The 11,652-nt window shown below is 36.3% G+C and overlaps 1 long non-coding RNA gene across 3 annotated transcripts; it reads right to left on the bottom strand.

Moving 5' to 3' along the window:
* Positions 1-8,614: 8,614 nt before the first annotated feature.
* On the bottom strand, positions 8,615-11,058 carry LOC128008032 (uncharacterized). 3 transcript variants are annotated; one of them, XR_008179822.1, is made up of 5 exons: positions 10,601-11,058; positions 9,866-9,939; positions 9,424-9,744; positions 9,166-9,301; positions 8,615-9,022 (listed from the first exon to the last, which is right to left on the bottom strand). It is a non-coding gene; the product is annotated as an uncharacterized LOC128008032 (long non-coding RNA). The 3 variants fall into 3 exon arrangements; XR_008179924.1 differs by lacking the exon at positions 9,166-9,301 and having other exon boundaries at positions 10,601-11,057; XR_008179873.1 differs by lacking the exon at positions 9,166-9,301 and having other exon boundaries at positions 9,675-9,744; positions 10,601-11,049.
* Between the last annotated feature and the right edge of the window lie 594 nt (positions 11,059-11,652).

Genomic DNA, 11,652 nt, shown 5'->3' with positions numbered 1-11,652 from the left:
ATATTTATTAAAGTAATTCTAAACACAACAGCATTTTAGGAAAGAAAATGAGTTAAACATTGTGTAAATGAAATAATTAACGCCAGTTATATATGTTCATTCTTGACTGTATATGTGATGGATTTCATTGCACGATCTATTGTATTTTGAAATATAAAAGTCTATAAAAATTCTACAATATTAAGCTGTCTACCTATGCTAATTAATGCAATTCTTATATAGATATTGTTACAAGACCTGTAGGAGGAACGGCATTGTGCTCCCCCACATATGCACATGTTTGAATGTGAAAATAAATAAATAACCTCCCCTTGACCCCGCAATAATTCCTAGATATGACAAAGTCAACCGATTCTTCACTGTGGGAGAAATACTTTGCAACATGAAATAACATAGCTATATTTCAATAAAACATAGGTAAATATTAGTGTAGATGACTGAATGGGAACTGAATTTGAAATACTGTCTAAAAGAAGGCCTTACAGCATCGGTCAGATGTATAAAGTTAAATGCATTAGTACATAATTCTAACTCTCTCAGTCTCTTTGGCCTCCACTATGGTATTTTCCCAGAAATGCTGGAATAAACCACAGTTTTTATGTAAAAAGCCTTACCACAAAGCACACAATAACCATCTGGCCAAAAGTCTCTAGACCTAACTTTACTTCAATAAGACGAGAGCTCACATATATGTTTCATTTATCAGTCAGTCATAAATCATATAAAGAGGTACTGAGGGATAACAAACACATCACTTCTGGATATTACAGCCAGGCTGAGAGTGCATATTCCATCTTGGCTTCTGCTCATAATGCAGGTCTTTGAGGGGGTTGTAATCAAAAGTTTCAAAGTTAAACCACAGCATTTATCAGCCAGCGCTCGTATGTAAAATATCAAGAAGGATTCTGACTGAGGGGAGACAAGATTACCTGTTTGACAGGTAAGATGGATTGTTGAAACATGGGGAGGCTGTATATGTGCTTACCTTTGTCACTGAACAGTGCTAAAGCACTACCAGGAAGCAAGAGCAAAAGAGGATGGAAATATTTTCACATGTTTGCACCAAGTTTGTCAATAACAGAAGAAGCAGTTTAATTAGATTATTTATTTATTTATCATAAAAATAACAATTGAGCAATGCTATTGTAATGATGAGACAGAGAGGTTCGGATCCATGCGCAGAACTTTTAATGAGAATGGTCAGACAGGCAATGATCAGCAACGGCGTCAGGTATATAGGGATAACCAGAATCGAAAACAGGAACAAGCGGAAGTCGGGGGCAGGCAGCAGAGGCAATCAGAATCGGTAAAAACAATCCAAAGGTCAGGTACAGAGAGATCAAACACAAAGAAAACGCTCGGAAATGACAGTCACAGCAAATCAAGACTTCGCAGAGAGTGAGAGTGAGTGTGCTGCTTATATGTGTGTGTAAATGAGGTGCAGGTGTGGCAAGGAGATTGACTGAGGAATGATGTGCAGGTGTGGCAGGGTGATTGTGATGCAGAGACTCATGGGAAATGTAGTTAGGGTGTGGTGCAACAGATAAGAGGTGCTAGAGTCCGGGTGACATCTGGTGGTTAATGTGGAATTGTCCTGATTGGAGTGCCCTCTACAAAAGTTCATGGGCACTCTATGTAATGATCGTGACAGCTATGGAGGTTGCTAAGAATTTCTGCATGATCTTTAGCATGTTGCTGTGTGGTTGCTATGGTGAATAATGCATATATATATATATATATATATATATATATATATATATATATATATATATATATATATATATATTGCATAGCTGAGCCACTTCCCATGCATACGAGTAATAATAGGCAACAGGTGCATCTACTCCTCAGAATTTTTCTTTGGAGCTGTCAAAAGCTGTTATACTTCACAAAGGCATTCATCTGCTGTGTGCTGTGTACACCCTTTCAGCAATTCCTCTGGGCGCTTCAACTAAAGGAGCAGATTTCCTAAAAGAGCATATCATGGATGATTTGTTTCTTTTTAAAAATGCAACTTCGTCCGTGTTCTTCCGGATGTGGTGGTTTCCTATCTTCTGATCTTCCGTGTTTGGGCATTCAGCATGCTAAAGATGCGTTCATGGATGGTTCATGCCCGGACTACATGCATGACTATAGCAATACTGCGATCGCGTCTCTCCTTTCTTAAAGGGAAAGAAGCAGTCCCCTTTATCACTACTCTATCCTTTTCTCTGCCATGAGCAGAGGACCACAGGCTAGTGCTCTGATATATTTGAGGGTGAGGTGAGAGACAGTTTCAATTAAAGACATAATCAAACAGACGATTATCACTATTGACAACAATTATTATATGATGCAATCACACTTACAGCAAAATTTGGTAGTTCTGTAAATTGTTTGTTTCAAGATTAGCATCCTCTGAGGTCCTCTGAGTGGGTGACATCATCTCTTCTCAGGTTTTCTGGATCAAGACAGAAGCTTGTTTAAATCCTAGTTACCCATGAAAAAAAAAAAAAAAAAAAAAAAAAAAAAAAACATAGAAGCAAATAGAGACAGGATTAGCGTAGTTGCTGTTCCAAACAAGTACAATTAATTAGTTTATCCAAGCTAAAGTATAATAATGTGCATATGATCAGATTTAACCGCAGTAACAAATTATGAGATTCATTATTTGAATGTTTGGTGAAAGAGATGTGTCTTTAATCTAGATTTAAACAGAGAGATTGTCTCTGAACCCTGGATATTATTAGGAAAGCTATTACAGAGTTTGGGAGCCAACTGTGAAAAAGCTCTACCTCCTTTAGTGGATTTTGCTATCCTAGGAACTACCAAAAATCCAGTGCTTTGGGACCTTAGGGAGTGTGATGGATTGTAGTGTGATAGAAGGCTAGTTAGGTACACAGGAGCTAAACCATGTAGGGGCTAATAGGTAAATAATGATATTTTGTACCTGATACAGAACTTAAAGGTTTATTAATAACTCCCTCATGTCGTTCCAAACCCATGATAAATCTGTTTATCTTTGGAAGACTGTTTAAGATATTTTATGACACTCCCTCTGAGTTCAAACAAACCAATATCCCAGGGTAATTCATTTACTCAAACAGTACACTGACTGAACTGCTGTAAAGAGAGAACTGAAGATGAACACCGAGCCGAGAAGTTGTATTTCCATTTGTGTCTTCTTTTGGAAGGCCAAAAAAAGTATTTTAGAAAGGAAAAATGCAAGGAAAACTTTAAATATATACTTAAAATCATGTATTATCCCTTTAAGTGTTTAATTAGTTAATAACGTCTCATTTGCATCACACCGTTGGATGTTGTTTTGATCATAACTGGAGTTCCCAATCATGCAGATTTTGGCTACATGCGGCGGGTAGTATTATACAATAAGGACGTTAATTCCCATACCCTAGAAATAAACATTTCTAAGAATTAATAAACAATTAACAACGGGCCTTTATTGGGTGAACTGGTTTGTTGATTCTAATATCAATTCCCTTAGCTAATCCAAATATTTATAATTAGTTATAACATGTTGCCCATGTGATCCTTCAGAAATCATTTTAATATGATGATCTGCTGTTCAAGATACATTTATGATTCTTATCAGCTGCTGTAAAGACTTTATTTATTTATTTATTTTTTCAGGAGCCTTTTATGAATATGTTATATGTTAATATATATATATCAGCAGGCACGTGCATAGGTAGGGCTCAACCTGTGCAGAGCACATGCCCTTTTTGCCCTTACACTCGGAAGTGCCCTTTTTTTGGTGGTGTATTTTTTTTTTTTTTTTTATCAATGCTATTGGTCACCCTTTAAGTTTGTCTGTCTGTTTTACAAATATTTAGCAAATGAAAGTTCTTAAAACAAGCTTGTGTAAATCTTATTCGATCCTCAAGCTGTCAGTAAGCTGATAACTCCGCCCCCTCTATATTCATTGAATCAACTGAAGTTCCACAGCAGCCGCACAGCAACAGCTGAGCTGAACAAAGTTTTACGAAGGGTAAATAAATATCTTGTTGTTTGAATAAGTACAACTAAACACTATGTCTATAAAGGCTCAAATTTTATTTATTTGATGTCTGACTGACTCACTGACTGAGACATGTGGGACGTCACCTGAGAGAGCGAGAGGGCTAGCATTTTGCCATCTAGTCATAGCCAACACTTAAATAGCCTGTGCAGATAGTCGCATTTCATCTTTTCTAAAATGCGATTTAGGCCAAATTCATTTTACCACAGGAAAAACTGAGCGCTCCGTCTATATAGCTAACGTTACAAAAACTAGTTTGTAACCTGTAGATGAAAATGTAATGTGATGCCGGTGTAGCAGTCGATTCTGTTCCCCTCGGAATGTCTGTTCCCCTTTACGCAAAAATACTACAATTGTTGCGTAGTTGCCGAGTTACTATACGTACGATCAGAACTAGCGTGCGCAAGAAGCGTGACTGGACATACGGCAAGTCAAATAAATTTAGGACGAGAGGTTTTTCAACTTGAAATGTAAAAACATAAGACAAAAATAATGGAACAACTGCAAGATGAATAATAATAAAAAAGAACATAAACAGGAGTGTGAGAATCATTTTACTATGCTGCAGTGTAGCAAGAAATTTGTCCCTTTTTGCTTTCCTTACATCCAGGTGTGTTTGGTGTATTTGCATGCGGGAATGTTGCCAAATCCGCGGAATTTAGGCTACTTTGGGAAAATGTTTGATTAACTATTTGGTTGGGTTTATTACACGGACCTGGCAACCCGATGGGAACAGAATTGACTGCTCCACCGGCAGCGGCAGGCGACGTCGCCGTTTTAATGACGGACAAAAAAGAATTCACATTTGCTGGTCAAAAACTATATATTGACAAGTAATACAACAACATATAATTTGTTTTTACCATCGAAAAACATAACAGGTGCGCCCCCGCGCTGTTTCGTACCTCGTCACCTTGATAACATATATTTCTAAGAAATTTTCCTCTTTGATTTATGATTGCTGATACACTTAATTTATTAACATTTAGGCTAATCATGTTATGGTATACTCTCCGCTCGTCCTCACATGTAGTAATGTAGTAGTAACTAAAAAAAAGTTACAGAAGATCTCTGTGAAATCTTTATATTTTATCGTGCAGAATGTAATTCATGATTCATTCCAAAGCTTCATTTATTTGATCCAAAATACAGCAAAAACAGTAATATTGTGTAATATTTTGACAATTTTAAATAACTGTTTTCTATTTGAATATATTTTAAAATGTAATTTATTTTTGTGATCAAAGCTGAATTTTCAGCATCATTACTCCAGTTCAGTTCTCTTCAGTGTCACGTGATACTTCAGAAAGGCTTTTCACTGCAACTGTACTTTTCACACTATTTTTATTTATTTTTTCATTGCTGGCTTATTTTAGGGAAATTGTAGTGAATAAGAGACCTTCAAGAGACCAACATCCCTGGTCCACCACAGTATCAAATTTTTGCCAGGTAGGCGGATACATGTTGGATATATTATAGTAACGGTATGCCTATAGTTTCTTATAATCTGGAATTGAGTTTTTTTAAATTATATTTCAAAAAATGTGTCAAAAATACTTTACTCATTGCTCACCTTCCCCTCTTCTCAATGTCATTCATAATCATGTTAACCAAATAATACAAATTAGCTTATAAAACCAAACAGAATAGCTAAAATAGAGAATATATATAATTGATATAAAAAAGGGAGGGGGGCGCCCTTTTTCAGTTTCAGCACATGCCCCTCAAAAGGTCTGTGCACGGCCCTGTTGCTCACCTTCCCCTCTTCACAATGTTATTCATAATCATGTTAACCAAATAATACAAATTAGCTTATAAAACCAAACAGAATAGCTAAAAAAGAGAATATATATAATTGATATAAAAAAGGGAGGGGGCGCCCTTTTTCAGTTTCAGCACATGCCCCTCAAAAGGTCTGTGCACGGCCCTGTATATCAGATCTTTATTTTAAAAGAAAATACACTACTTTGTAAGCACTCTAATACTGCAAAATGGAAGCTAGTTGTATATCATATCAAAGTTGTAGTACACCAACATTTCCATCTCCATCAGTTACAGGTGCAGGCTTGAACTGTCTCTCTGAGCAGAAGCATCAGTGCAGCTTCTGTCATTTTTACAGTACATTACCCTGCAATGAAAAGTACAAAAATTTACAGTTCTACTGTAGACAATCAATCCATCAGGAGGAACAGCAGAATCAAAATATGCAATAATATAAATATACAGCAAGATGCTCCTCTGCTGGATACAAAAGTTCAAAAACTTGTTTCTGTTTCTGCTTTGAATCTTGTAACAAACAGAAGGAAAACTAATGCAAAATTGCAGAAGGACAATAATGGCTCTTTAATGACCTGATCACTAATAACACCTCGTATTGAGTGTATCACATTTGTTTGCCATTAGATTGAAATCCAGAGAAAGAGGAAGATACTCTTGCCTATCACACTGCTGTGAAATTAGCAGATTTACTAACTCACAAGAGGAACTATTTGTCCGATAATTTAAATTGGTCGCTTAATTGAAATTACTTAGCAAAAATGAATAAAAATATCAAAATGCACAAAAAAATTTTGTTCAGAGCAAGCATTAACCAGATTTTCCCTTTTTCAATTATCAGTTGATAAGAACATTTGCATTCATCTAAGTCCTTTTTTTTATTTTTATTTGAAACTGAATCTGTCTGGCATAAATATGCTATATATATATATATATATATATATATATATATATATATATATATATATATATATATATATATATATATATAATCACGTTACACAGTACACCCACCTCTCCATACATAAATAATTCAGACGACAAGTTAGAGAAGATGACTGACAACAATCATAGGAAATTATCTGGTTTGGACTGAATTATTCATGGTCAAAGTAACACAGAAACAGAAATGCAAATATTTGTCTGTCACTTCAAAGCTGGAAACCCCATGAAGGATTCAATGGACACAAATGAGTATTTATTTACCAAGGAAAATCACTATAGAGACCCTGCTGGGATGACTCTCCATGCAAAGACTGTGCTACTCTGCTGTGTGGATCATTGATTTCTTTGCCTGTGATTTGAATCGTGTTGCTCGGGTTCATGCGATTGAATGCTAGAGGACTTGAGATGTCTTTCTCAATAGGATAAATCATATTTTGAGCCTGCATTTACTATATAGTATTGATTTGGACAAAAAGATCATCATCAAAATCATCAAGAGGCTCCTAGTATCCATACTATTAATATACTGTTTTTTTTTTTTTTTTTCAAAGACTGAAAATCATATTAAATGAACATGTTTGGCTTGAATGGCTTGAAAATCTGTCATCATTGTAACAATTACCTCTTGAGATAAAATATATCATATTAGTAGAGAGTTTACTTGGTGTTACATTGTTTAGTATTATTGTACTGTCAGATATGCAAAATAAATCTATTTTATATCTTGCTCTGGCCACTGTGTATAGACCACAAGGGCCGTATACAAAATTCCTAAAATAATTTGAAGATTTCCTCTCAGACCTTTTGGTTACAGTTGATAATAATAGTTGATAATTGATAATATAAGTGCTAATTGTCGAGAAGGGTCTGTCTGCAGACTGCAAGACGGGGGCGTAACTTGAAGTGGGCATAACTTGAAGTAGGAGGCGTAACTTGAAGTTGTTCAAATCACACAGAACCACGCGGGACCTCAAAACGAGATTTTGTCGGGATGCGTTCGAAACCGCATACCCTTTAATTAGGCACTTAATTTCAATAAGTACTAACTTAAGGAGCGCTAAAAGAGTTTATACTCTACAGCCTAAATGCGTATGTATGAAGTATGAATCCAAATTGTATATCATCATCCGCTATCTTGATCATGTGACCTACAAAGTTATAACAAGCACAAAAACGTAAAAGATATAAGTGACAGGTTTAATTATTGTATTTGTAATTATCTTGATAATGAAGAACGTTGCAGAAATGGCTGCCTTTTTATTTTGTGATTGTAGTATAGCCAATACTGTTGATTTTTTATATATATATATATATATAACTCCACTAATGTGATCAAGTGTTATCCTTAAAACATTTGTTTTTTATTAGAAAACCCAAAATCGTTATCTCTTGAATATTTTTTAAATAATTTTTATTTACTGTTTTATGGCATTATGATTGTTTATTGTCAGATACAACCTCTTACCATGATCTTTTATGTAATAATTTGGCAATAATAATAAAAAAGTGGGTCAGGTGCACAAACACCTCACAGCGACTGCAATATCTGCACAAATGGTACTTCGTTCAGCTGCTTGAAGATCTCATCTTTGGAGAAGACTGTTGATTTGATACTCTAAAAATGTAAGTATTACTACTCGAAAATTAACATTACCCCATAATGAATTGCATCTTTTGCCCTCCCCAACATTTACCATGCAATAATAACGATAAATGCCAACCAATAATTATATATATTTTTTTCTTAAAATTGCATTTTAGTAAAAGAAGCCAAATGTATTTTATTTTGTGACACAGCTATACATGAATATATACACTAGTTAAATAAATGCAGTCGATGTGAATACATCCATTTTCAGTCAAGCAATTAATACATTAATGGATAAAATATTTATATTTTATTTACTGACAACCAAAAATATGTCTAAATGATTAAAATAATGTATAAAAGTTAGCATCACAATAAATGCATACATGCACAAGTCAACAACACATGATACAAAGCTTCATTCAAACTTATTGTTCTAACAATCAAGTATTTACAGATGGTGAACCCAACATCCTCCTGCCATCTGAACACAGCTGATACAGTTCTGCCGCTGCACTTCACAATCTCACTCTTCTCAATGGGGATGTCGTTGAGCAACAGGATGAGGAAGACCTTGATGACGGCTCTCTGAACCACACAACCTTGAAGCTAGAGCAGGGGAACACGTGCAGGACAATCTGACTGCTGTGTCTGCTCCAAACTTTCGTGTGCCTGCACCCCATGAGCACGACTACCTGAAAAACATTTACACAGAGTTTACAAGTACATGATTTATTACTTTTGTAGTGGGCTAAACCACTGAAGTGGTTCAAATATATAAATAAATTATACATTTATCCAAAGTGACTTACAGTGCATTCAGACTAACAGTTTTTACCTAACATGTGTTCCCTGGTATTCGAACCCACAACCTTGCACTGCTAACGCAATGCTCTACCCCTTGGGCCACAGGAACACCAGTGTGTCCTTGAGCAAGGCTCTCTTCTCCAGGTTGATCAGGGGATTGTAGGCCCCTGTTATAAGAGCACTGTCAATCACTTCAGATAAAAGCTCCATCACATTTTTTGATGATGCTTTGAAGCTTCTGAAAGTCAGCCTTCATTGTTTAAACATTAACCAGCTGAACAAACATTACCAAAATCACATGCTCAGTGTCTTGTGGTCTTTCTCTAGATGCTCTCACTGGCTCTGGGGTCACTGAGGATGAAGACACCACAGCAGCATCTGGTCCTGATGAGACGGTAAGAGCTGGAGTGATGGAGCATCTCATCTGTGACTCTCGATCATTTCCAGGATGATGCTGTGGTCTTCTCCATCCTCAGTGCACACACCAGTCTACAGACATGTTCATGTCCTACAAAAATACACAATACAAAAAGTCATTACATTATTCTTTTGTTTCAGGTTTTCCCTCTTTTTCACCTTTCCTTGCAGGTCCTGCTCCACCACAAAAGATCTGCAGCAAATGCACAGAAATCAAGAATAAGAAAGGAGGTGTAATAGTTGTTTAAAATTACATTAAAATAAAATACAACTTAAGATTTAAAATGTTTCATTTATTTTTGTAGTGTACTTACACAAATCCTTTGATGGTAGCATTCCTTCATCAGTTACTCTACAGCAGATAAACACACATGTGTCTCATCTGTCCCTGTAACATCCAGACAAGAGTCAGTCTCCTCTGTTATATATCTGTGATATACTGCATTTACATGTTGAACTAATAACTGATGTAACTCACTTTTTATCCAACAGAAATGTTCCTTAAATTATCAATATTGCAAATGGACAAATAAAATAGATAACTTATGTTTAGTTACTTTATGTAGATTTGTTTGTTTACATGACTCACATTCATCTATAGCAGTGTTGACAAAAGTGAATTCTACACAATATCACACACACATATCACTCAGACACCTGTTTCCTTTCTGTTGGATGTGCTCATCTACAATACTTATCAAACATTATCCAGTCAGATGATAAATAGACATTTTAGTACTAGTCTTCAAGAAGTATATATAGTTTATGTAAATCTACTATTGAGTCGTGTACTTAATGGAGCTCCGCTGTTAGTTATGCATTATAAAACATGTTTACAGCTAAATCACAAATATGCTATATTATGTAGGTCACAGACAGACTGAGCCTGTGATACCTGGGGATAGCGTCTTTTTACCTTTTGCTTATATGTTGCTTACTTTACGCCTTAGTTTTAATAAATTATTAACTCCAAAAACAATACCACTGTATGAAAATGACTTATACACTTCAATTTAAATAATTATTTCGGAAAAAAATAAGATTCTCACCGTTGTCTCTCACAGCAAGCTGTCATATTCGTCTTCTTTCCAGTTTAACGGCGGTTGGCATCCAGCTTATTGGTGCATTACCGCCCTCTTCTGTTCCGGAGTGTGGGTCAGATAATACGTTTTCCTACTAAAACGTACACTCTCACATTGTCCCCTAACATTAATATCTACACACACATCATGAATCAAATCCTGCCTAAAACCCCTGCCTCCCTTAAAACGTAATCAATACTCTACTCTGTGCCGCCATATTGCCAATAACTTATCGTTTTGAGGTCTCGCGTGGTTCTGTGTGATTTGGACAACTTCAAGTTACGCCTCCTACTTCAAGTTACGCCCACTTCAAGTTACACCCCCGTCTTGTAGTCTGCAGACGTACACGCTTGTAATTGTCAGAGATTTTAATATTTACGTTTATAACGCAAATGATGCATTAGGACTTGCATTAACTGACCTAATAAATTCTTTTGGAGTCAAGCAAAATGTCACTGGCCAACCGATCGTTTTAATCATACACTAGATTTAATTATATTGCATGGAATCAATCTTACTGATATAGATATTGTACCTCAAAGTGATGATGTTACAGACCATTTCCTTGTATTGTGCATGTGTCATGGTGTCTGGTCTGTGTTTCCCTGGGTGTCCACTAGTGGTATCACTTCCCCATAGGCACCTCACCACAGGCACTACATTTCCCACAAAGCCTTGTTCCTTCATCACGGTAATTGCACACCTGTTAAGTGCACTCAGGTGTCTTTACTCTCATAGTCATTATCCTGTCTATTTATACTGGTCCCTCTATTGCCAATGTCATAATTACATTTAGCAGGAGATATTCGATGAGAGATAAACGTGCAAGGATGTACCTTATCGTCTGAAGCAGCACGTTGGGACAACACTGCTCCTACCCCCAGCTCTGACGTGTCGACCTCCAACACAAACTGCCGTGTGGGATCAGGGGCCACAAGGATGGGAGCCGAAACGAAGCAGCTCTTGAGGTTAGCGAATGCAGCCACAGCTGCGTCCGACCACCTGAACGGAGTATTGGG

Source organism: Carassius gibelio, chromosome A1, assembly GCF_023724105.1.
Source record: "Carassius gibelio isolate Cgi1373 ecotype wild population from Czech Republic chromosome A1, carGib1.2-hapl.c, whole genome shotgun sequence".
In the NCBI taxonomy this organism is placed as follows: Eukaryota; Metazoa; Chordata; class Actinopteri; order Cypriniformes; family Cyprinidae; genus Carassius; species Carassius gibelio.
Note: the sequence above shows the minus strand (reverse complement) of the source record. Positions and strands in the feature narration are given on the sequence as shown.